This window comes from Manis javanica, chromosome 3, assembly GCF_040802235.1.
Source record: "Manis javanica isolate MJ-LG chromosome 3, MJ_LKY, whole genome shotgun sequence".
Taxonomy (NCBI): domain Eukaryota; kingdom Metazoa; phylum Chordata; class Mammalia; order Pholidota; family Manidae; genus Manis; species Manis javanica.
The window spans coordinates 211,468,250-211,496,184 of NC_133158.1; the positions used below are offsets into that span (position 1 = coordinate 211,468,250).

A 27,935-nucleotide genomic window follows, 5' to 3' on the forward strand; every position below is an offset into this window, starting at 1 on the left:
AACTTAATAGCTTGGTATTGATAAGTTAAAAAATATAATGCAACAAATCTCTCATTGTTTGATCTTCTAAAAAGTAGAAATAACCAATTTACGGCATTTTTTTGTGGCAAGTATTGATTGGAATGGCATTGTTTGTTTCAGTAGATGTTGAACACATTGGGAATAGTTAATGCTTAATTTATTCACTTTGGGGATTTTGTATGTTACATTCAGGCCATCCCACTTTTAATGTTTCAGGAAGCTTCTGTGTTTGCTGTAAAACCACGTTTGTTTTTCCTGTTCACTTTGCAGCTCTTATTTCTATTATTTTTGTTTGCAAATCTTTAAACTTGAATCATTTCTCTTGGGTATTAGAAATTTATCCTAGGATGCCATTTTTTTTGTAAATGAAAATTGGTGTATGGTGTACTATTCAACTTTTAAAAATGTGATGCATTTATAGATAAACTTCAAAGTGCTCAGTAAAAACACATTGGGTTTGTTTGTTTTGTGAACCTGCTTTACTTAGGGCTTTTTTAGCTGTCAGAATTAATTTTATAGCACCCCTTGCTTTTGGCTAGATTTTTCTCTTAACTTTTTTTTTTTTTGTTTGCTTTTACTTCTTAACTGTTTTTACTTCTCAATTTATTAGAACTTTATAGAAAAATCGTTAGGAGTGGAAATCACAGCTTGTCTACAGTGTCCTGTAGGTACATTCACATATGCACGCACATATATAAAACATCTTTATGTTTGTTTATATATGAAATTGTTATATATATATCAGACATGCAGTCCGTAAGGAAGGAACCACGAATAACAGGAGACTCTAAGCATAACTGGCTTATGCTGGAAACCAGAGTAACCAGCAACCATCATTACATGCTGCCCACATTTTAGAAGCTACGGAGATTTTCATTATTATTGTAAACCATTATTAAATAAATTTGTAATTTATTTAATAAACCAATTTTAACAGATTCTGCCAAAATCTTACTTCTCTCATAATGGAAGCTATTGGTATTGAAATTTTTCTTGAAATAATAGTAATATGTGACTCATGCCTGAATATAAGCTGTCCGCCTAGATGACCCTTCCTGGTCTCAGGCCCATCATAAGTACACAGTAGAGATTGTTCCTAGTGATTATTTGATGTATAGCTTTTAGTTAGAGTCTATTTAAACATAATCCAGTGCTTTAGATGACTTGTTTTTCTTGATCTTAAGATGAAACAAGTAGGAAATTTACTATAACATTGTCTTGGACACTTTCCAAGAGCATTGGTTACTGGAAGGCCCTGGCTTTAACATAGTTTACCCCTAATAGTGGCCATAAGGTTGAAATTACAGTAAGCTTTTCCAATGGTTATTATAATCATAATGCAGTATTTTACAGATCCTTGACTTGGGCTGTAAGGATAGTGATTTTTGTTTATTTGTTTTACATTTACATTTACAAAGGAGAAAAAAGCCCAACAGTCAAGTTAGCTTTGAAGTTATGAGTTACTTTTTCTGAATCTTAAAAAATGTGTCCACAGACCCCTGCTTATAAGTGATAAAATGATTCTAATCCGTTCAAAGGGAATTTAAGTTTTTCTTAGATTTAGAGTGATTAGGATAAGAATGTTTACTAAATTCCACATATTCTCTGTAGCTTTGTCAATCTTACATTCAGTGATGGTCTGCATGTGGTTTGTCGAAAACATTTAATAGCTGTCTTTACTGTATGCATATTAAACAATTAGTGTGGAATTGCAAAGTGGCAGTACTTTTAATGTATATAGTTGCATTTTTCAAAGAGGGGAGAGTCTCGTGCTTCTTCTTGTGGCTGTTGCAGAAATGAGGATGATTTACGACTAAACCTATCTGCTTAAGGATTTTGATTAAGTAGTAGCATAATTAAAATGTACAGCTGCTGGGCTGGGCCTAGTCCTTCAAGCCTTGGGATCATCCTCACTCTCCCCATCCGATTATGAAGTCAAGTTGGTTTTATACCCTTTTTATCTATCTATTCCCTTCTTTTCCTTCTGTTGCCCTTCTCTTTTAATTCAGGGCTTCATAGTTTCTGTCTTGTCACATCAGCTTCTTAACTAATCTTTCTGCTTTCAGTGCTTTTCTTTAGTCTTTATTCACTTCTACCTGAGAGATCTTGCTAAGATAAAATGCAAATTTGGTTGTCAGCCATACTTTGCCTGTAATCCTTCAGTGGTTCCCTAGCATTTTAGATAGATCCAGACCCATTCCATCTGTGTCCATATCCCAGCTCTGACATGTACTGGCTATGTGATCTTGCACAAATTATTTAATCTGTCTGTGCCTCAGTTTCCTCATCTATAGAATGGAAATAAGTAGTTCTTAACCTCTTAAGATTTTTGTGAGCCGTTAGAAGTTAAGTCCTCAGAATGCTTCTGGAATATCATAAATGTTAACTATTATAATTATTATGTTATACAAGATATTTTACATTCTAGTTTCTGCCTTATATTTTATCATTACCAATTCCAGTCCCTATGCGTTAGCCATGCCAAACAAGTGCTCTTAAGGTAGGGAGGGTTAGGTATTAATCTATGAGAGTTAATCATTGTTAGTAGTATCTTCAAAAGTAAAGAGTTAATTGTGAAATTTTGCTGCATAAAGAATGATAACTATACACTTGACCCTTGAACAACATGGGTTTGAATTGCGCAGGTCCACTTATTCACAGATTTTTTTTTTTTTTTGAGAGGGCATCTCTCATATTTATTGATCAAATGGTTGTTAACAACAATAAAATTCTGTATGGGGGGGTCAGTGCTCAATGCACAATCATTAATCCATCTCAAGCCTAATTCTCGTCAGTCTCCAATCTTCTGAAGCATAACGAACAAGTTCTTACATGGTGAACAAATTCTTACATAGTGAATAAATTCTTACATGGTGAACAGTACAAGGGCATTCATCACAGAAACTTTCGGTTTTGATCACGCATTATGAACTATAAACAATCAGGTCAAATATGAATATTCGTTTGATTTTTATACTTGATTTGTATGTTGATCCCACATTTCTCCCTTTATTATTATTATTATTTTTATTTTTAATAAAATGCTGAAGTGATAGGTAGATGCAAGATAAAGGTAGAAAACATAGTTTAGTGCTGTAAGAGGGCAAATGTAGATGATCAGATGATCAGGTGTGTGCCTATGGACTAAGTATTAATCGAAGCTAGACAAGGGCATTAAAACATCCACAGATGCAGAAGATTTCTCTCAAAGCAGGGGGGGTGAGGTTCTGAGCCTCACCTCTGTTGATCCCCAATTTCTCACCTGATGGCCCCTCTGCGACTGTGCCTGTCTTAGGTTGTTCCTCCCTTGAGGAATCTTACCCGTCTCTGGCTAACCAGTCATCTTCCGGGGCCATACAGGGAAATGTAAAGTTGGTAAGTGAGAGAGAAGCCATATTGTTTGAAAAGGTTAGCTTTTTACTTCTTTGCAGATTTATGCCCTGTGGCTTCTATGCCCAGCACTTGTCTCGAGGTATCTTTACCACCTGGAGGAATTATGATACTCGGTAAATTCGATAGGAGGCACGAATTCTATTTAAGGGTTGTAATTAGGAAGGAAGAAGAAAAGCTATAGAGGTAGCATATGGAAGAAAACATGGGAGGATTGATTATTTCTTTAACATATCTTCTTGTAGAGTACCTTAAGCATGTATAGGTTTTAAACTCCCGACTAATTTGCGCTCACATATTAACATAATAGGAATACGGTGACATAAACAAAGCAAATCTATAATTACCATCCATCTCCAGTGAATTCACAGATTTTTATCAGTTAATATATACGAAAATTTTTTTGAGATTTGTGATAATTTGAAAAAACCTTTCTCTAGTTGACTGTAAGGATACAGTACATGACACATACGACATACAGAATATGTGTTCATTGACTGTTGATATTACTGGTAGGACTTCCAGTCAACAGTAAGCCATTAAAGTTTTGGGGGAGTCAAAAGTTATACTTGGATTTTTCGCCTGTGTGGGGAGGGGGGAATTATTGTTCAAGGGTCCACTGTATTCTGTTGCTTAGGCTTCTATTTTTTTTCTCCCAAAATACAAAGTAATACTATTTAGATTATTGCTTAATTCAGGCTATTAAATATAAAAATTCTCTTTCCTCACCTTGTTAATACATTTCACCTTGTTAATACGTTTCTAATGTAGATTTCTTCTTGCTAATCCAATTTTTCTTATCTTTTCATGTAACTTCAGTAAAGACCTACTAATTTAGTATAGGGTCTTTAACTGCTTTCCACAAATCTGAATTCTCTACTTCAGGTTGTGTATTTTCTTCTTTCTTGGTTATTGGGATGATTGAATAGTTGCATTATGTGATTAGGAAGCCCCTTTAGAGAGAATCTGTTTGATTTCCGTATTGATGGTTATACTTGAGGTTGAACGGCTCCTTTTTTCTCAGTGCTGCAGTTGGTTGTCCAGAGTGGTAGCTGATACTCATATGGTGCTGTCTGTATATTTCATTCCTCTCAAAGAGGAGAGTGTCCTGTTTTTACAAAACTGAGCTTCGTGAGGATAAGTGTTACCCAAAACTGCCGTATAGCGGTAGCACAATGATAGCTTAGATATCAGTCCAGACTTTAAATGTTTTTGTAGGAGACTATATCTGACTGTAGTTGGCAACCCCAACCCCTAATTTAGCCAACATTTGCCTTCATGTAACAGAATTGTTCATTGTGGAGAACTTGAAAGTAGTGATGCTGCATGTTATCTTTATTTGGTCGAAAATCTATTTACTGAGGTCAAAGATAGGAAGCATGTTGAGTTTTACATAATAGCAGTTAAGAACCACTCACCGCAAAAGCAGTAGTACGCTCTGTTGTCTGAGGAAGACCTGTCCGAAAAGATGGCATGATCTTATTTATTTTCAATACTGTATCATGATTTTTCAATAGCTGTCATTTTCCTTTGAAGGTGGTATGTAGGTCTAAGGTTAAATATCAATTTCTTGGAGATTTTTTTTCCCTCAAAAAAAAATTCCTTCCTTTTAATAAAGTATAATAATAATATATATATTGCTTGCATTTCAGTGCAATGCAGGCATCAGCCAACCTGGTCTTCTTCCCTAAAACAAGGAATTATTTAATGAAGACAAATTAGTGGTTACTTTTTAAGTTCTGTTTTTGCAAATAGAATGTCTTAGTTGACAGCATGTCAGCTAAGTGTCTTTACTCTTTTATTGAGTCCATAAGTTCATGTTTAGTAACTGGTTAGATCTCTGTTTTATAGTCTGCTAAACAAGGTATTTGTACTAATTTGTTTAATATGTTGTATTATTATTAATAAGTTATTTGCTTATTTGTTTACTTTGTAATTTTGAAATACAGGTTCACAGGAAGTTGCAAATAATAGTAGAGAGGACCCTGTACCTTTCACCCAGCTTCCCCTAATTGTTATATATTACATTACTGAAGTACAATATTAAAATCAGAAAATTGACATTGGTACAGTGTTTGTCTATAGTTCCATTTTTATTACGTGTGTGGATTCTGTAACCATTGCCACAATCAAGATACAGAACTATTCTGTCACCACAGAGATTGAATAATTCCTCTTATTCATGAATTCTGTTGTTTTGTCAAGATAGCTAAGGAGAAGGGCTTCAATTATTGGATTTGTAATTTCACTGTTTTGCCTTTTGCAGTGGTTCAGAAATTCTTTTGGCACATCTTGAAAGTGTTCATGGAAAATTCCAATTAAACTTTCCTGTTTTGAGAATTTAAAATGTACAAGCTTTACTTAATTGAAGATTTATAATATTAGTACCCGTTAGACTTTTAAAATAAAAGTTAACAATAACATTGAACAGTTTTGTAAATAAAATGTATCAGATTTAAATGAATTCAAGGCTTAAGTGATGTATTTCTTGCCAGAGAGGAGGTATGCTGCTATCTATATTGAATAATCAAAATTACAGTTATTCTGACATTATAGTTTGGTCTTTGATAGTCTTAAAACAGACTTCTCAGATTAATTGATAGTGAGCTCATGTCATAGTTTTATTTTGGATTTGTTATAAGGGAATTCTCTTCAAAGAAAGTTCAGCAATTGTTTTCAGAGAAAGGATATTGAAAGGAAAAGAAATGGGTTCTACTGTTAGGTTAGGTAGGAGAAAGGACCACAAACTCTACAGGGCTGGAGCCCTTACCTCCCATTTACCAGCTGTATAAGTTATAAAACCTGTCTTGAAAGATGAAGCTATGACTCCAGCATACTACTGATTATTATAGGCATCGTATGACAAAGGTCTGGCTAACAAAATATTTTCAAATATATTGGCAGAGAAGATACATCATGTGATGTCTGTCTTCTCCGGGTTTGAGATAATTTTTTGTCAGCACTGAAAATTTGCTCTAAAAATATCAATTACATTTCAATTTTTTCATTGACAAGAATATTACAGATATTGGTAGTACTTCCTCATAAGTAAGATTCATATTTAGAGAACTTTTTGACTATCTGAGATTTCCATTTCTTTCTGGTATAATTTTTTTTTTCTTTGGATATATCTGTTGCCAGCTTTTTATTATCTTGGTCTACATTCTAAAAAATAGTGCTTTAATCAGGAATTGTTTGGCTTCAAGGTGAGTTGTTGTCTTCAAGGAGAAATGTTGTCGGGATCCAGCTGTTTTGGGTTGACAAAGAACTACTAGACCTTGTGAGAACTGGAGGATTGTCAGGCATCTGAGAAGCTAGTCTCTCTGCCTCTCATCTGGGATATATGGTTTCATCTCACCTTCTCTTCTGTATCTGCTTCATCTACTTTCCTCGCTCTTCCCTCCACTTCCATTTGTCTTGCTATAGGTTTTAATAATTTCTCCTTCTCCATAACTTTGACTTGTGGGTAAATTTGATTTTCCATGGTGCTGACTTGAACTGCTCTTTCCTTTCAACTGCAGCTTACCTTCTTTTAGTGGCAACAGTGTGTTTCTCTCAGTTCAGTGAGCAAGAGAGAAATCTTGAGTGCATTGCAGGACCATGAGTTTGATGTCTGTTTCTACTCCCTGACCGGGGGGAGTCGTACAGGAGAACGTCACCATTTAATAAGGCTAATGCTTGCGGGTGCTCTACATGAGGAGGGTCCTCTTGTAGGGGTTGAACAGGGCACCCAAACATACTGAGTCGCGCAGTGTGTGTTTAGCTACTCTGAAATACAAAGATGAGTTAGATTTAATCCTTTTCTTCAAGGATCAAATGACTGGCAGGAAATGGCTAAAGTCTTGCAGTGTAATTTACTGTTATCTTTGTATGTTAGTCAGCTCAGGCAAACCAGAAATGTGACAGAGTGGGACTATAGAACTAGCCAGGATTAAGGAAAGAGAACCCAAGGTAACACGAGAGACAGGGCTATTCCACCTCAACAACAATTTGAATAACAGATCTGCTAAATCATGAAACTAATTAGACGCCACTCTTGTGGGACCCTACTTGCTGCTATCAAGGAGCGTCCCTTGAATAAAGAGGCTCTTTTTTCAGTTCTACCTCTTATCCGGTAGACAACCTCCTGGCCACCATTTATCTCATCACTGAGGTCAAGAGACATCTTACAATAACTCACCTTCACTGTTCCAGAAACTGGAACATTCTCACTGCATTGTCTATATGGTGACACCTATTCTCTTAGTAAATGTCTTTAATCTTTGACAAGCTTTTGCGGTAAATCAAGACAGAGGCAGGAGATTAGTGCTTTCTCTCTTTAGAGGCAATAAACAGGAACTCAGATAGATGATGAGGCTGTAGTAGTGAGAATCTTCAACACAGATCTGGCAACGTAAGACTTGACATACTGACTCAGTCCAGTGTGGACATACACCATATGTTATATTTAACAAAAGTTCCATCATGTCAGGGAAAGGAACTAGAACTCTTTTTCCCTATGTCAGTATTACAGTTGAAATGGATGTCAGGACAAACAGCTCCAAAGCCAGGTCTTGATGATAGTATCAAACCATGACTGAAATTTTTTTAAAAAGCACAGATCAAACACAGGTAACAAAAGAACCTAGAAGAAGTGAATCAGGTAACAAAACCACAGGAGATAAACAGGTGGGGAGTTACAGAGTTTCAACACTTGGGCTGCAACAGAGGAAGGCAGTACACCTCAACTTTTATGCAAAAGAATTGCCTGGGAAAAGTATTAAAATTTTAGTTGCCTGAGCTCTACTCCCAGATTTCCAAAATCTTAGATGGTCCCAGATATATGTTCTTCATAAGCACACTAGGTAGTTGTAATAACGTGGTCCTAAAAACACTTGGAAACTGCACAGACATAGCATAGTATCTACTGAGAACCTACTGTGTGCTAGGTTCTGTGGTAGAGCACTTGGTAATCTTAAATGCCTGTAACTTGGAATGTTTCCTCTTTGGCATGTGCCTGCCTATGTTAAACACTATTTCCATCCTCTGTAATTGCTTATGCTGCTAAATTGTGCCATGGGATATGTTTTGGTTAAATGTGGCTATTTTCTAGATGTTATACTTTGGTTAGTATTATACCCCAGACATCTAGTCTTTTATGAATTATATCATCAGTTCATTTTTGTACTTTTGCATATCAACTCTTAAGTCAGTTCATCTGCTCTATCCAACCCTCCCCCATTGTCAATAAGTTCTCCTTTATTCTACTTTTCTGGAACTGTTAAGCAATATTTTTTTTTTCCACTGTATACATTTTGGTGTATCAGCCATCTCTTGAACCTTTGCCCTCATAAATTAATTCCTCCCCTTTTTTAAGGTTTTCATCATTCTTCTTAGTCTTAATTAATCCTAGAATATTGAGCAGGTTGAGAACATAGACTTTGCAGCCAAACTTGTCTAGGTGCACATCTGACCTTCACGACTTACTCTGTAACCGTGAATAAATCTTGTTGTGTCTCAGTTTTTCCATCTGTAAATTGGAGATAAAAAATAGTATCCATATCATAGGATTGTTGTGAGCATATGAGGCAATATTTGTAAAGTGCTTAGAATAGTGGTTGGCACAGATTAAGGTACACGTTATCATCTTATTAATTGGACTCTGCTTCTGTTCCTATGGTATTTATTTACTCCCTGCATGAATCATTAGAATTCTCATATGTTGCAAGTAATCCCTTCCCTAGGTAAGTTATTTTATTTTTTTTCTTCATTAATTTGTTTTTTTCTCAGTTACCCTTTGGTAGAATGCTATTGCATTTGATGCAAATGTCTGTTTCTTCTTAGTTAAAATTCCTTCTATCCAGGTCATCTTCTTTCAGTCATCCTTTTCCTTTCTTGTTAAAATTTACCTCCCATCTTGGAGTTCCTTGATTTAAAATCTTTATATCACCCTTTTAGTACTTTCCTTTCCAGACCCCTCTCCCTCCTCCTCCCCATCTAATTCATCATCCGTGTTCCTCTGATTCTTTGTCCGTCACATCACTTAGATCACAGCATCCTTTTTTCCGTCTGTAGTTGCTGTCCTCATCACTTCTTGCTGAGGTGATTGCAGCAGTAAACCTGGCCTTCCTACCTTTTTCCTACTCTCTTCCATGGTGCATAGTATTGTTAAAATAATTGTCATCAGACACTTTTCATCAGGTAATTTAAGAAGTTACTGTGCTTTAGTTCCAGTTGTGTTACATTCCAGCTTTAATCCCTGTGCTTTTCAACAGTTTTCTAACATTTTCTTTCCTCCCTTCTAGCATCCCATTTTCTTATTCCCAAAGATGTTTCCTTTGTTACATTCAAGTAAATTACCTTTCTTTCTGCTGTATGTTTTCAGCCTTTATTTCTTGGTATTTGATACTTTCCCCATTTAATATGTTTGTATGTCCCATCTTGCCAGTCAAAAACCTCCTTAATAAAACCCATTTAAAGCCCTCTCTCTCTGAGGAGATATTTTCCGATTAAATGGTACATTGTCACATTTGGAATAGCCATTTACTCCACATACAAACTGCACTTATGTACTTGGTTACTAGTATATATAATTCTTTTGTATTTACTTTTAAGGTATGTCACATTTGAAATATTTCGGTTTTATTTCATGTGTATGACTTGGGTTCCTAGTTGAAGTGTAAGGTTCTAAATCTCCTACCAGCTTATCTCTCACTGCATTCTTCCTCCCACCTTTAATTTTCATAGTTCATTTATTACTTCTCATTCATCTAACCTGTATTAATTACATATTATGTCAATAAGACATAGGCCTAAGGTTTAGGAAGCACATAGTTTGGTTTTGATAAGATAAGAAAGAGGACTCAACTGTGAGAACTCAGAGGTCTCAACAGTGTATCTGAATTATTCTTGGTTCTCTGATCCACTCTCAAAAATAGTAATTAGCACAAGGTATGTTGATGGATCTAAGTTCCTAACAAATACTTTTGGCTGTAGCATGCTGGTAACCAATGAAAATGGTTAAGAATGGTTGTAGATGATAGGTAGTAATTTTAGGTTCACTGTCTTCTGAAGATAAGCTGTTTTGCTCTCTTTATGAGAACAGCAGGAGATATAGGGACTTAAAGATTACAATTATAAAGTTATTACTAGAAAAGAATCCAAGCAATAAAGAAGCGTATATAAAATAGGAAGTGTAGCTGCCCTGTCCTCTTTCTAACATATTCTACCTGGGTGTTCTACTGCTCATAACAAACCAACCCAAAACTTTGTAAGTTAAAACAACAATAATCATTTTATTATTCTTTCTCAGGGTTCTGGGGGTTGGCTCAAATGAGATAGGTGGTTCTCATTTGGAATCTGTCTTCTGGAGTCTTCTGAAAGCTGGCTCAATCTGTGTCTGATGCCCAGTGTGGGAGAACTCAAAACAACCGAAGGCTGGACTGCTGTGGCTTCTTAGGCACCCCTTTCTGTCACTGTGTGGTCTCTTCAGTATGGTGGCTTCAGGATAGCTGGACTTCCTACATGATGGTAGGTACCTCAGGGCTCCAAAGGCAGGTGTCCCGAAAGAGAAAGCAAAGCTCGGCATATCACTTTTATGACCTAGCCTTGGAAACCGCACCATGTTACTTCCGCTACATTCTATTTACTGAGCCAGTCGTTGTGGCCTGCCGGGGTTGAAGAGCAGGGAACACTGACGCGACCTCTTAGTAGGCGGAGTGGCAAGGTTCAAGAAGAGCATGTAGGCAAGTAAAATTGTGTCAGTTAAGGGAAATACAACACACCAGGGATAAATGCTATTAATAATTTTATATCCCCAAATGCCTATTAAATAATTATATCATACTCTATTTTTATATAACAGTATATGATGGTGTAAGTTTGTAAAGACTCACTGTATTTTTTTTAACAACAAAAATGGGTGGATCATAATGTGCCAAAGCCATTTGCCTAATAGTAGGCATTTAAGTTTTCTGGAGTTTATGTGTAGGAACCTCTCTTGACTGGCATAAATGTTGCAGTGAATAGAACTACATAGTCAAGAGATAATAAGCTTTCTCCTTATGCTGTGCTCCAGCCATCTGGAAATGGTTTCTTAAATTTCTTTTTTTCCTTTTGCTGCTGCTTCCTTCTCCTCTCTCTGCTCTGACCTACCTTCAGTGATTCTGTGCTACTCTCTTGATCTCAGAGGTGTGGAAGAACTGGAAATATCATATATAGTGAAGCTATCTTATTTGGCACTCAGCCAGTTCAAGGATTGTTTTATCTTCCTGCTGAGTGTAGAAAAGCCATCATAAATGACTTAAGTTGAACTAGTAGTTGATCAGTTAATCAAAAAAGTTGGTTATAGTAAAAAATCATTAAAAACTGATGACTTAAACATTTTTTACTTTAATGTAATTATATAAATAAATATACATGTTAATTGTGGTTCAAGGCGGTGGTTCTCAGTTGGGATGATTTGCCCTGGGGTATTTGGCAGCGTTTGGAGCTGTCTTCGAGGGTCACGGCTGGATGGGGCGGTGCTGTCGTCATCTAGTGGGGAGGAGAGGAACCGGCTGTACTGCTAAACGTCTTTCAGTTCACCGGACAGTGTTCCTCCCCTTCCCTCCCCCCACCTCCAAACAAGGAATTCTCCCGTCCAAACCCACATGATGCTGACGCTCAAGAAACTCCGATCCAGGGCCAAGACCCCTTCTTGGTGTATGAATCCATGGGTTGTCACTCTGCAGTAGATTTTCATGCATAAACCACTCCCATAATGTATTATTTATGATTTCAACTTTTGATTTCTTTAAAATGAACAAAGGCCTTAAGGACACATTATATGATCTGTGAGTCAAATTGTAATATTTTATTATTTTCCCCCATCTTTTACAGAAATCTCACCCATACCCAATTCAATAGCTTTTTCTTTTTTAAAGTAAATCATCAATTATAGCAGAATATTCCGTCTATTTTTTCAACTTAATTATCATTGAGACAATTCTTCATATTCATATTTTGTTGGTTTAGATAATATATAAGTAATTTACATACTTGCAAGAATGATTGATAAAAACACTGGGAAAACAAACTAACCTACTCTTGGTTGGCACACACTGGAATGTATGAGATGGTAGCTTTTGGCATTCCATGGCAGTTTGTTTTGGAAGGAGAATCTGGAAGGCATTGATTGATTGTAATGGTTGGTTAAGTAGAGGTTGGTTTAGAGCTTCTATATGAGCAATAAGGAACCTAAGAATTACTTATTATTGAAAATAATTGTTCTCAAAGTTCACAGAAAACTATTTCTTAAAGAAACAACCAAAAGAAACCACATGTACACAAAGCAAACACAGACAAAAAAAAACCCTACCAGAGTAAGATAATGTTATATTACAATTGAGTTTTGTCTTGCCCCAAATTGGTAGGATTTGTGAGGATAACATGGAGGAGAAAGGACAGAGGTGATGCCAGTGGTGGCCTCAAAAAGAGAATAATGCTCTTCACTCTTGATGTACATGCTTAGGTGATGGGATTTTAGCAATCTTGGGTATTTGGGATCATCAGGAAGCCCTTTCTAGTCTAGAAATTACTAAATTACTTTCCTGGGTCCCACTTCCTCTCATAAAATACATTTATTCTGACTTTTTTTGTGCTTTGAAGACTACTACCAGTTGGCATTATCCTATTTAACGACTCTTTGTTTTAAGCAGGCTAGCTTCCATGATTGTCCTCTGTATTTCTGGATTTCCTTTATCTGGACCTTTGCATATTAAACCCCCTCAGCCAGTCTCCTGCTTTTTACCAAAATATTTCTTGTACTTTAAAGTACTTCAGCTCACTGTCACAGTTTCCACCAAAGACTTGATTCTAACAAATTCTTAATTTTTGTATTACTAACAAAATTTTTCAGCCTTGTTTATATGAATTTTCAGAATATATGCATACTTTTGGCTACATGAACTTATACAAGTTGACTCGTTGCCTAATAAAATGGTGTTATTTAGAATTCAATCAGAGATTAATCAGGGAAACCCAGAAACTGGTGTTTTAGATACCCTAATGAATGATCTGGTAACCAACACCCAGTGGGAAATACATCCTGAATAAATGGTTAGTCTTTTCAGAGCTAGAGGATTAAGCTGAATTAGCATAGGATTGTTAAAGTTGATAATTACTATTTCTGTAGTTGCTGGAGGAAAATGTTAGCTCTTCTTCCCTGCACTTTCTGCTAATGATGGTGATTTCTTTATCTAGAGAAACTACATAAAGGCAGATCCTTATCTCTAGGCTAAGAGATTACTTAGAGCAGCATGTCTGGGTTAACTCTTAGTTAATGAGATTTTCAAAAATAATTATTCCTTCCCTTTAAGCTTACATAAAAACTAAATTCACTATATTAAAAATTATTTTGTTTATTTATGTAGTTATCTCACGACATTTATAAAATGTGTTACATTAAAAAATACTCAGTATCTGAACATTTTTAACCTTTGCGTATCCATGTCCTCTCTCTTTTCAAACATAATACCTTAAGTAGAGATTCTTAAGAAAAACTTTTGAAAACAATGGTTTTGAATAAATTATCAAGCTAATAATTCCAGATTGTTCAAGATAGTATTTTTAAGGCATATATTTTAAATGTTGATTATTTGGAAAATAATTAAATGGAGTTTTTTTGGGAAAAAGATGAATTTCTTTCAAATGAAAGATTATTTTCCCAATGAACCATGTATGTACGGTACAGTTTAGCAGAGGCACAGTACATATTTTAAGGCAGTTTATTGCATGTTTGTGGTGATAATGTTTTGCATTATTGGTACTTGTATCAACAAGCTCTAATGTGGAATCCCTGAAAGGATGGAACCAGATATAATTTGGTTCATCACTTGTTCCAGTAAGGAAATAAAGGAGAACTTGTCTAGTCTTATTGCTAGGGCAGAACTCAGGCCACTGACCTCCTTGTCTCACACTCTCTCTGTTACCAAAGGCAACTGAAACTTTCTAACTCACTGTGCTCAAATCCTTGAAACTTATGATGGACACTTAGAGGATTTGCATAACTTCCTTTTTATAAATAGGTGTAGGTTTTTCACAGTAATTCAGTTTCTCTCTCTTGTTTTCATTATTACTTTTTGGATAGTATACATGATGTAAACAGTCTCATCCAGGTAGGATAACAGTGATTTGTGCAGCCACTGATTTGTGGCTCTGCACCTGGCTAGGTGTTTTAGGAGGCCTATAGGCTGCTCAACATCTCTCTGGGAACTTAGGCAGCTTCTCTTCTACTTTTATCCCGAGTCTTCCAGCCATTTGCTGGTCTCAAAATTTATGAAACCCTCTCCTAGAGATCTCTAAAGTATCGTGTATGCTTGGTCATTGTATTGCCTGATTCATTGGCTCATTTGGAACATCATGTTGTGCAATGTATAGATTTTGGTTTATACTGATTTAAATACCATTTTCTGCATTAAATTCCAAAGGAGCATAGGAACATATTGTTTGGTTTGTACTTTTATTTTAAAATGAAAATATAATCAGCTTGCCTTGTGTGACTTACAGGACTTTTTCCAGGACCATAATTTATCCAAGTTCAAAGTCTGGGTTTATTTTCCTTCGAATTGAAGTCTACATTTTTTAGTTGGGTAAAGAAAATTGATGTTAATTAAGCATATATGGTTTGAATTTTTGTCTTTTAATTATAAATTTGAGAATCTATTTATAAAAACAGAAAAATAAATGAACATCTATTAAAATCTTGGTTATGTAGAAGGCCTTAAAATATGGCATTTATAAATATAACACAGGAGTAGCTGGAGCATTTAGAACCATATTTTTAAAAAAAAGTGGGTTTCACCTGCATTGGTAGGTGTGATGACCAGTTGTAGGACAGTGGGGGAGCACTGTGCATAGTCTCCTCGGACTCTCTGTGGCAACACGTTACTTCTTAACATTCCCATCCTTGGCTGACAGATTTGTAAAATACAATAAAAATGAATGACTAGAAAAATGAAATGAAAAAAAATTACCAAGGAAATATTTTATTATCAGATTCAGCAGATAATATTTGTCAGATTGCTCTTTAAGTTTCTAAACATGGGTTCTCAACTTCTGTAATCACCTAGTCATGGGCCAGTTTCAGACAATCACAGTGCATATAGATAGGTGTTGGTCTGTAGATCACACTTTGAGAAGTACTGTTTTCAAATATGCTAATGTTACAAATTCAGAAGTTTAGGAAAAACTTTTTTAAATGGTTTTGAATGGATTAGCAAACTAATAATTCCAAATTTTTTGAAGTTTTCTTGAACATTCTGTTAGGAGTCAGTCCTAAGCTAGGAGGTTCTCTGTTATAGCAAGTGTTGCCTCTGAAAACAATTATGGTGCCTCATCTGCTAGAATGGCCTCCTATGACCAAAAATGAGACCTGGTAACTAAGGAAAAAAAGAACACAGTTTTACTGAGGTATAGTTTCTATAGCATAAAACTCACTTGTGTTAAGTGTGCATTTCAATGACTTATGGTAAATTTTGCCAATTTATGCAAAACATTACCTCAAGATATAAACCCAAAAGAACTGAAAACAGGCATTCAAACAAAAATTTTTACATAAATGTTCATGGCAGTATTATTCACAGATAAAAGGAGAAACAAGCCATATGTCTATCAACTGATGAATAGATAAACAAAATTTTAGATTATTTTCATTACCTCAGTAAGATCTTTCATGCTCTTTTATACTTAATTCTTATTCCCATCCTCAGCCCCAGGCATTACTCTACTTTCTAGACATTTCATGTAAATTACATCATACATTATATGATCTTTTGTGTCTGGTCGCTTTGACTTAGCATAATATTTTTAAAGCTCATTCATATTGTAGCATTTATCAGTAGCTCCCCTTTTCATTGGGAATAATATTCCCTTGTATGAAAATAACACATTTTGTTGATTTGTCAGTTGATGGATATTTTGGTTGTTTCCATGTTGGGGGATATCATGAATAATGCTTATGTGAACATTTGTGTGCAACTTTTTGGGTGAACATGTTTTTATTTCTCTAGGATAGATACCTAGGAATGGGATTGTTGGCATGGATGGTAAGTTCCTGTTTAACTTTTTAAGAAACTGCTAAAATTATTTTACATTCACCACCAGCAATGTATTAGAGTTGCGGTTTCTTCACATCCTTGTTAACACTTATTTTCTGTATTTTTTATTATGGTCATTTTTGTGTAAGAGGAGTAATATCTCATTGTGGTTCTAGTTTGCATTTCACTAATGGTGTTGAACATCTTTTCATGTGCTTGTCATTCATGTGTCTCCTTTTGTGAAATACTTATTCAGATATTTTGTCCATTTTACAATTGGATTATCTTACTGAGTTGTAAGAATTCTTTATATATTTTGGATATACATCTTTTATCAGATACATGATTTTCAGATGTTCTCTCCTAGTCATTAGCTTTTTTCCTTTTCTTTCTCTTACTGCTGTATTTTGCAGTGAGAACTTTTCAACTTTAGGTAAAATAGTTCCTCATTGTAAAAAAATCACAGGACTAATGAAATGAAGACTAGTGGCAGGATACCTTATGCTGTTCTTTAGCTCTGTTTCAGAATGTACTTACCTAATTCTAGAGTTTGTTTGCAGAGTGATGCTAAATAACTGAGTCACCATTTCAAACTGGTAATCTTGGTATGCGTAGAGCTGTTTGGACACCATATCATTGACATGAACATTAGACTTTATTGTAGTTCATTGAGCACTCTGGTTTTTTAGTTGGAACAAAAACTGACTCTGGCTATTTAAGTTAAAGGTAAATCTATTAAGTGGATGTTGGGAAGCTCTCAGCATTCCTAGGAAGACTAGAGAACCAGGCCTGTACAATAGGATGAGCTAACTGAGGCTGTTCCCTGGCAGGAGCCACAGCCAGGACCATGCCACAGGTGCAGTCTGGTTAGGGCAGCGTTACTGTTGTTTACCACTGCTGGTTCTGGACCACGGACGCTGCTGCTTGGCTTTTGTTGCTGCCCTGAAGCTGAATCTTGCTGCGGTGGTCCTGTCTGCTTAAGAAGGTTCTTCCTGCTTGTTTATGACACAGATTTCCAATTCAAAGTCTGTGGAGGGTCACCTGCCTATGCTTTGTTTCTAAAGAAAGCTGGGAAGTGAGTGTTTGGCATTTTTACGCTTCATGAGAGATAAATCTTATCTCTTATTAGTGTTTAAAGATGCTCAAGTGATCCCCATCTTAAAAGGAAAAAGAAAACAAAAGCTCCCTTGACCTTCCTTTCCCATTCAGACATTGCCATGTATCTTCTTCAGTCCCCTATATAGGTAATACTGGTTAGTTTTACCACCGTTTCCTGACCTTTCATGGACTCAATCCTCTGGAATCTGGTATATATTCTCACTTATCTCCAGTACTGTTTTCCGCATGTAACTAAAATCCATGGACAAATTTCAGCCTTCTAGTTTGATATCTCAATAGTTTTGTCAATGATCATGCCTCTCCTTTGAAACACTTCCTTCCTTGACTTCTTAGGTACCCGTCATTGGTTTTTCTTCTTGGAGGTCTTCTTGTCCTCTGAAGGGTCTTCTTGCCCTCTTGGGGGGTCTTCTTACCTTTTGAAGTCTTTAAGTTCCTCAAAGGACTTTTCTAGGCCCAATTTTCTTATCATTATACACTCCATAGGTGAGCTCATCTGTTCCATAGCCTTAGTTACCACTTACAGACTAGCCCACACATTTCTGTTGAGCTCTGGAGAGAACTTTATATCCAACTAGCCATTTCTTCTTAGGTGTCTGAAAGGCATCTCAGAATCAATACTTCTAAAAAGCCATAATTGGGTTTTCTTTTAGTATTGCTTATTGCTTGAAATGACACACTGTCAATCAAACAACTATCAATCAATCAAACAAGCTAGAACCCTGGAGATTGCCCCTGACTCTTCTATCTTCATGCTGCATCTTCTAGAATTCTATTAGCAAGTTTCTCCCATATTTACCAATTCTCTCTCTGCTCTGGTCCAAGCTATGGCCAATGATGGCCCAAAATGGTTACTTTACAACCTCCTAATAACACTCCCTGCTGCTGGTCTTGCCCTCTTTCCTGCAGGATAGCCAGATGGATAATATTACTCTTTAAATCTTTCAGTGGTAAACCCTTTCCTTTAGGACAAAGCCCAAACTATTTGATGTGCCTTATAAGGCTTTCCAAGATATTTGAATCCACTTACACCTCTTTCAGTTTCTCAGTTGGGCAAACTTCCTGCTTCCGTTATCCCACATGCTATTTAAGTAGGATGCTTTTCCCTCCCACTTCTACTTTACCGTCCCATTTCCCCACTCTTCAACCTAAAAATGCCCACTAATTCTTCATGTTTTGATTTAAATATCATTTCCTAGGCTAGGATAAATCATTTGCATATGTGCTTCTGGAATACTCTGTACTTTCCCTTTAATAATATTCATTAACATTTATATAATTATTTGTCTTTATTCATACTAGACTGCAAACTTCCTAAGGGGAAGAACTATACTTAGAACTGTCCATAGCATACTGCTTGACACATGATGAATGTTCAGGAATGTTAAATGAATAACTCTTTGATCTGTTCAGAGAAAGCCTCGTAAATCAGTAGAACCACTTGTCTTGGGTGAGTTCAGTGTCAGATTAATCTATTTTAAAGTCCCTAAAATTTTATAAATCTGAAGTGTCAAAGTGGTTACTGGAAAACTATTGGAACTTATTTAGTAAAATCTATGTCTCAGAACTTAGTAATGAAATTTTAATTGTGGAATCGAATATATAACCTATCTACTAAAGAATGGTCAATGGGAAATATAGTTTATTAAAAGTCAAAAAATTTAACTCCCATCAAAATGATCTTTTCCTCCTTTTAACTGTGGAGAGGCACTGTTTTGCAGGGAAGGCAAATATCTGAACACATGCCTTCAGTGTCCTTTACTGTGATAAAACATCTGCATCCAGTTCAGCCCAGCATCCTTTGAACCACAGCGCTAGAGCGGCAGCCATGACAGATGATGTGGCCATGAAACTATTTGATAACCGTAGCCTAAGTAGGAACTTCAGTAGTGTTTGAATTAGTAAATGAATATGTGGTTTTCATTTCAGTGAGAATTTCTTTTTTCTCCATTCTTGTTTCAGTGAGAACAAACTTCCTTGCTTAGAATTTATTCTATTTTATTTGAAAACAGTGTTTTGTTCTGATACCTGTAATGGAACTGAATTGCTTTTTAAAAGCCAGTGAGTACGTTATAAACATATACAAATAGAATGAAGATGTGTGAAGAAAATTTCTACAGACATATTTTTGTCTTTTCAAATGTGACATTAGAAGAGAGAACTGCTGGAGTAGAGTTATATGTTAGGATGCTTGCAGTTGAAAAATTCAAAATCTACGTAAACTAACTTAAACTATAAAAGGAATTTATTCATTTGTGTATCTGAAAAACCCAAAGTCAGGTCAGGCTTAGGGAACAGGTTGATCCAGAGGCTCCAAAATGTCATGAGTAATCTTTTTTGGTGGTTGTTTGTGTTTGGCTGCATTATCAATTTCTTAGAGCAGCTCTGTCCAACAGAAATGTAATTTACACATTTATAAATTTAATATTCTGCTACTTTTAAATAAGTAAAAAGAAATGGGCGACAATTTTAATAGTAATTTTCATTTAACTCAGTATGTCCAAATATTGCTATTTCAACACATAAAAATCATTGAGATATTTTACATTCTTTTTCATGCTGTGTCTTCACAATCATTATATGTTCTGCACTTGGAACACATTTCACTTAGGACAAACCACATTTTAAGGGTTTAATAACCCCACCTGGCTGGTGGCTACTGTAATAGACAGCAGCACAGTTTTAAAGTTTCTGCCTTATCTTAATGCTGCCTCTCCCCATTTCCTCAAGTTGGTTTCCTGCAGTCAATGAAACCAGGCAGTACAGTTTTCTTTGTTGGGGGTATTTTTAAGCTATGAACTCAATATCCTTAATAACTATTGGACCATTCTGGTTATTTCTTATGGTACATTACACATTTCAAAGAGTTGATCCATTTCATCTAAGTCGTTGAATTTATGAACATGGACTTGTTTTTACTTCATTCTTTTAATCTCTGTAGGGTCTCTAGTGATGTCCTCTCTTTCATTATGAAAAAACAATAACCTATGAAATATTTGTGCTTCATTTGAGTGTATAAATATCATTTTACCAACAGCACACCAAACTTAAATGCTTCCGACCTTTCACTTAGCATAGGTGTCTAAAAGTAGTAGACTCGAGGTCATTCAGAAACATAGTCATTTCCTGATGCACGAGTGAACAAATAACTAAAAAAAGGTCTGCTGATGAGGTTTAGTAGATATTTTTGAAGTCATTAAACACTTAAATTCAGTGAAGACTACTAAAGTCATAATCCAGTTTTAAACAGCAGGAACTTCTCAAGACATTATCTTTAAATAAACATCTCTTTATACTGTCAATTCCAAGTTGAAAAATAAGGGAATTGAAAAACAATGAAGTTATTTTTCTTGGCCAAAGTACCTACAGAGAGAAAAGTGACAGAATATGGTTTGGCCTGTCATAGCCACCTTTGCTTTGATATGGTGAAGGATTAACCCTGGTAGCAGGTACATGCAAAAGAAAGATGTGGGATATCCACACAACCTGAGTGACCGGTTTATGATTCTGAAAGTAATACATATACTTGTTTAACCTTCTTTTGGCAAAAAATATATCCTTGAAAGGTAATTAGAATTTTTATATAGCAATTTTTTTTGCAAATATAAGGGTCAAAAGGTAAAGCTAAAAAAATCTTGTTTTAAATTCTTTTGTAAAATGAATACTCACAGATCATTGTTAGGAAAATTTAGTTCTTTTGTTTATCCTTTTTAAAGTTCAACGATAACTGTAAATATGAATTTTGTTTAGATGAAAATTAATATTATTTTAATTTCAAAATGAAAGCCTTAGTTAAAATGAGCTTTCAGACATTAAATATTATAAAGAACAAGTAAAACCTTTTTTTCAGTAGCGAGGCTTAGAGATATATGCGTATAAAATTGGCTTATGAATAAAGAATTGTTTATTGTGACAAATACAGCATTTTAACAGTATTTCTTCCTGTATTTAACATTAGCCAGTTAAACTTGACAACAGCTCTAGTTTAAAATCTGTATGTTAACCTTTTATTTTTATTGTTTATTCAGTCACTCCCAAATCTCTATTACAAAGTTCCTACTGTGAGCAAGACCCTGTGGTGGGGCTTGAAATACAACTGTGACTAAGACAGACTTGGCCACACTATGAATTCAACAATCTAATTTTTTCAGTAGCAGTTTTTGCAAGCCAGAGAGTTTTTAATCAGATAACCCATATTAAAAAACCTAAAATTGCCACCAAACAACTACTGTGAAGAACTCTTACTACCATAAAGAAGAGTTGCATTGTGCTGTGTGTGCATCCTAGTTGGACGTAGTCTGAGAAGTCGAAGAAAACTCCCTTGAGCTGTAATCTTAAAGGTTGAGTAGAAGTTAACCAGTCTGTGGAGGGAGAGAAAAGTCAGTAGAAGCAGAAATTCTGTGGTAACTTGCATTTTGACAAGAATAAGGATGACAGGAGGCAAGATGTCTGACCAGTGTGATACAAAATGAGGCTAGAAGGATAGGGTGGGGCCAGATTGCCCATAGTCTTTGTAACACATCTAAAGGAAATTGGTCTTTATCCTAAGATCAAGGGTTTCAAGCAAGTTGAAGGAAGGGAAGGGAGGAGGCAGATTAACATGGACTGATCAATAGAGGTGGTAGTAGCCTGTACTTCTGTGGTAGTGGTAGGGATGCTGGTGGCAACTAATGGAGATAAGTGACAGATTCCAGAATTATTTAGGAGATTAAATTGAAAGGACTTGAAATGGGAGAGTGAGAGAGTATAGGGTCTCCAGGATAGCTTCAAGGTCTGGCTTGCACAGTCTTCGTGGAGGGTATTAGCATTTATTGAAATAGAAGAGTTGTTCTTATTTGGCTTACTTGTTTAGGATGAGATTTGGGAGGGGGAAACATTCCTGTATTCCCTTTGAATGTTAGAGTTTAATGAGCTGTTAGGTATTTTTGTCTGGAGCTCAGAGGAGAGACCTGACATGGAGAAATAAAATTGTGAGGCCCACTCTGATCACCCATTTTTCAGTGAAACACCGCTGTCCCCAGCCCCATGCATTCTAAATTTTTCCTACTGTGTTTTCTCCCCCATAGTCCTTATTTTCTAACATACTATGTCATTTGTCATACAATACATTCTTATGTCACATATTGCCTTTGTTTATTGTATGTTGTTTATATCCTTTTCCAAGTTCCAACAATTAAGTTCTAGAAAGGCAAGAGTTTTTGTCTGTTGATTGTCTTCCATGTGGAGTAGTGCCTGCCACTTAGTAGACCTTTGATAAATAATTGTTGACTGTTGACTGTTGAGTGATGAAGGCAGTGAGATAGAGAGTGTAGGATTAGCTTGAGATAGGAAGAGGGATATTTCACCGTTTTTAAGATTCTGGAAGAGAGAATAGGATGGGTGTAATTGTACATACATTTTTGCATTTCATATTAGAAAGATGTCAGAGTTCCTACCTGATGATTATTTTCTCTAAAGCTGGAGAAAAGATCATCTGACAGCCAGAGAGAGGAGTATCAGTCAGAGAATTAAGGAGAATGGAGATTTGCAATAGCCATTCAAGTGAGAGTGGAGAAATACATTAGCCGGAGAAATGTAGGATTGTTGCCTTGCATGGAGGGCTCTTCTGAGATCAGTGATAATGAGTTAATAATGGAGCCAACTTGCTCTTTGGAGAACTTCCCTTATAGTTGCTTGGCTGCTCAGGTGAAGTCATGCATGGAGAAAGTGGATAATAATAGGATATCTGAGGTATTAATTTTGATGAAAGAGCATTTTGAGTGATCATTGGGGTCCAGGATTTTACCTTGGTAATGGATGGCTAAAGTAGTGTGAAGGAGAATGTCATTGGAGATGACCTGAAGGTGTGCTGTTGGGAAAGTAGTTTTCTTGCATCTGAAAGTTATCCAGGATGATGACCAGACTTAGGGGAAGGAAACTGTAAACTGGGTGCCAAATACTTAGGCAAATGAGAGAACAACAGGGAAGTCAGGAAGTGACAGCAGTGAGGAGGGGAGAGTTGGTAGTGTGGTGAAGAGGGCCCTGAGCATCAAAGAAATGCGTGGTTTTGTTTGTTTGTTAATAGGATGGTAGAAGAGTAATTTCTGGAGGTTACATCAGGAGCGTAAAACCCATTTTCCTCTCCTGGCCCCGAGGTAACCAACTATATAAGGGGAAAAAACAACGAAAAGAAAATACACAAAAGCAGCCACCATGTAATTGGGCTGCAAAGAAGTATTTTACTTAGTCAAGAGCCAACTTTGTTTTAAAGTAAGGAGAAGCTGTCAGAGAAAAATTGGAAGATAAAAGTGCCTGTTATTGTTGAAGACAATGTCAGAAGTACATTGGAATGATTGAGAAGGTGGAGAACTGTATGAGAAGGTGGAGAACCATAGAGTGCATTGGCAGGAAGGTACTGGGCACAGACCTTTAACATCATGATGAAAGACATTGTGGTCTTAGTTGAGCTGCCCTTTTTTTTAACATTGAAGTGAAATTCACGTAACATAAATTAATCATTTTAAAGCGTACAGTTCAAAGGGCATTTAGTTTCACAAAGTTAGACAGCCATCACCCATCTCTCGTTACAAAACATTTCCATCATCCCCAGAGGAGACCCCACATCCACTCAGCAGTCACTCTCCATTCCTCCCTACCAAGAGCAACAGTCTTGGGGGGATCATGGGCAGAGAAACATGTCTTATTTGGCTAGGTGATGGTGGACTTAGAACACACTCGTTGGAACGTGTGATAGAGGCTCTAAAAACTGGGATGTGCCACTGTTGGCTTCAACGTATTTCAGAAACCAAAGTCTATTACTAAAAATACCTCCTCTCCATATGGACTTCAGTATTTCTTTTAATTATACCATCATTCCCCTAGTAACTGAGGTCTAAACCCTCATACCCTTTTTACCTTCTTCCACAGCACCTACAGATTTCTTCCTTTCTGTTCCCACTGCTGTCACTTTAACTTGAGTCCTTACTAACTTATGTCTGAACTTTCACAAGTATCCCTGCTTCCAGTTTCTTTATCCTTAATTGGATAGATTCGATACTGCTGCTAGATATTTATAATCTGATAAGCAGGGCCCTCTACAATCCACCTTTTTTCATACGGTTGTTTTGGTGATCAAATGAGATAATATAAATTACTGTACAAATATCAGGTATTGCTATAGGTTATAAGACTTCATTCTTTTCTCTCACTGTTATGTTTACCAGCCTCCTGGTTAAGTCAAACTGGTTTAGTCAATATCCTTGAACATCATCTGTTTTTTTTTTTCCTTGGCATCTTTATTATAGCAATTCCGCTTCTCTGGAATGGTCTTTCTCCCTCTCCACTTATCTAATTTCTGTGGCTTTTATGAAGTCTTCATTTATTTGGTCTCAGTGATCAATCACTTATTTGAGTCATTTGGAACATACATTGCACCACTCCTTTGGCATTAGGCTAGTCTACTTTAAATTATTGTTTGTTTTGAACTGGTTTTTAATTGGACAGTTAGGTTGTAAAGGGTTTTTTTTCCTGCAAATAATTCAGTTCTATATTAGGGCAAGAGTGGGCTGAGACAAAAGGAGGAAGAAGAAAGAGACTAGAAGGTGAAATAGGGAAAAGAAAGACATTGAAGAAACAAAGATGTGTAGGTGCAGGCAGAGACAAACACGGGGTGGGGTGGGGGTTGTAAAAGTTTTGAGTGTAAGGAACACATCACCCAGCACTTAGCTGGGTATTTTGAATATAAATTATTGGCAAATAATTTATGATGATGATACAGTAAATGATACCAAGGGAGTCACAGGAATTCCTTTTAGGAAATAGTGGGCAGCCTTTTCTCCTCGACCCCCTTTTTTGTTTGTTCTTGTTAGCACGTTGGTTTTCAGCATGATATTTTAATTAAAAGTAATTTTTTATCCATTAACTTGATATTAATTTATCATCTCATTGCCAATGAGATTTAAAACTAGATTATTTTTCAATACCTAATATATTCCATATGATTAAAAACTAAGAAATGTAGGAAGTTGTATAGTGATAGTTAGGTCACTCTGTATACCCTTCACGCACCAAGTTCCTTCCTACATCTACAGTTTTTAGGTTGCTGTATATCTTTCAAGAATTTCTCTTTACAAAAACATACTACTATTTTCACTTCCTTTTTTCAACAGACATAGCATATTATATATGCTTTTCTTCATCTTATTTGACAATTATATAGTGGGTTTTTAAATATCAACATATAGAGAACTTCATTACTTCTTACATTTGCAAAGTATTGCATTATGTGGATGTGTTAACCTTCATCTAAGTAGTCCCCTATTGCTCATTCCATTAAGATTTGGCTAGGATAAAGATAGCACCACATTTTCTGTAATTGTGCTTTTAATTACTTAAAAGAGCCTTAACCAAGGTGATACCAATAGAGGAGAAAACAATGACCATCAAATTTGTGTTTTTTATGCACTTGGCATAGCAGATGTAAGTGAAATTCAAGAAAAATCATGTGTGTTGAATGTCTGCCAAATACTGTAGAAATGTTTATACTCAGAAGTTTTAACAACTTTTCAGAAATGATTATCTTTGAATCTGACATATGTCTAAAATACAAATTTCTCCTTTCTCTAGTGAAAAATAACATACATTTTGTCACTCAAGTTAAGTGGAGTCTCTTTCATGAATTGCTTCAAGAAATTGGTTTGAGTTCAGTCATGAGAAGCTCTGATACAAAATGTATAGTGAATTCCCAACTCGGTCCCAAGTAAACAAAAGCCCCCAATAAGCAGTATTGTTTTGAATGGTGGGGCCATAGTAGGTAATATGTGGAGAAGAGCAGAAAATTTTAGTTGTGTGTTAGGACTCCACAAAGATCTAAAATTTAAGCTTGCTCTCTGTGATTGATGTGTAAACCAAGTTCCTGCATATTGCGAGAGAGAAGGAAACCATAGACAGGAAAAGAAGGAAGAATGCAGCAGAGAGAGAAGTAAGGTGGTAAACACTGGGGTGACAAAAAACTTTTGCGGGTGAGTGTAATGCAGTAAACAGAGGAAAATTCAGTTTAACTAGGAATCATTGAGAAAGTGGAAGAAAACAAAGAACTTTTAAGGAAGTACCCAGGAATTGATACGGATTTTACCTGTTTCTGAAAACATGCACATTAGCAAGGACCTAAATTCAAAATATCTAGATTATAATATAGGCTTACCTTGTTGTATTGTGCTTTGCATATACTGTGTTTTTTTTCTTTAACAGATTGAAGGTTTGTGGCAACTCTGAGTCAAGTCTAGGCTCCATTTTTCCAACAGCATTTGCTCACTTTGTGTCTATGTGCCATGTTATGGTAATTTTTGCAATATTTTAAAATTTTCATTATTATTATATTTGTTATGTTATCTGTGATCAGTGGTCTTTGATGTTACCATTGTAATTACTTTGGGGCACCATGGACCGTGACCACAGAAGACGGTGAACATAATAAATGTTGTGGTGTTCTGACTGTTCCACTGACAGGCTGTTCCTCTCTCTCTCCTTTTTCTTGGGCCTCCCTATACCCTGAGACACAGCAATATTGAAATTAGGCCAATTAAGAGCTCTACAGTGGCCTCTTAAGTGTTAAAATGAAAGGAAGAGTTGCTCATGTCTCATTTTAAATCAGAAGGTAGAAATGATTAAGCTTAGTGCGGAAGTCATGTTGATGAGGTGGGCCAAAAGGTAGGTCTCTTGCACCTAATAGTCAAGTTGTGAATGCAAAGGAAAAGTTGTTGAAGGAGATTTAAAGTGCTACTCCAGTGAACACATGAATGATAAGAAAGCAAAACAACCTTATTGCTGATGTGGAGAAAGTTTGAGTGGTCTGGATAGAAGGTCAAACCAGCTACATGTCCCGGAGTCAAAACCTCATCCAGAGCAAGGCCGTAACTCGCTTCAGTTCTATGAAGGGTGAAGAGATGAGGGAGCTGCAGAAGAAAAGTTTGAAGAGGTTGGTCCATGAGGTGGAAGGAAAGAAGCCGTCTCCATAACATTTAAGTGAAAGGTGAAGCAGCAAGTGCTTATGTAGAAGCTGTAGCATGTTTCCCAGAAGGTCCAGCTGAGATCACTCATGGAGGTAGCTACACTAAATAACAGATTTGCAATGTAAACAAAACAGCCTTCTTTTGGAAGAAGATCCATCTAGAACTTTCAGAGCTAAAGAGAAGTCAGGGCCTGGTTTAAGCTTTAAAGGGCAGGCCGACTCTCTTGTTAGGGGATAATTTAGTTGGTGACTTGAAGGTGAAGCCAGTGCTCCTGTACTATTCCAAAAGTCTGAGGACCCTTATGAATTATGCTAAATCTACTCTGCCTGTGCTCAAAAATGGAGCAACAAAGTCTGGATGATAG

General features: G+C 36.1%; 1 protein-coding gene across 19 annotated transcripts in view; it reads left to right on the forward strand.

The window, feature by feature from the left end:
- The window catches only part of HMBOX1 (homeobox containing 1), a 163,681-nt gene that overhangs the window by 3,238 nt on the left and 132,508 nt on the right, over positions 1 to 27,935 (forward strand). Inside the window, exon 2 of one of the 19 annotated variants that reach the window (XM_073232761.1) lies at positions 10,703 to 10,920. The exons of 17 other annotated variants lie outside the window; for them this stretch is intronic. The gene's annotated coding sequence lies outside the window, so the exon portion shown is untranslated. Of the gene's footprint in view, positions 1 to 10,702; positions 10,921 to 26,879; positions 26,899 to 27,935 lie in introns of those variants that run through there. One more of the 19 variants, XM_073232762.1, reaches the window with a different exon arrangement.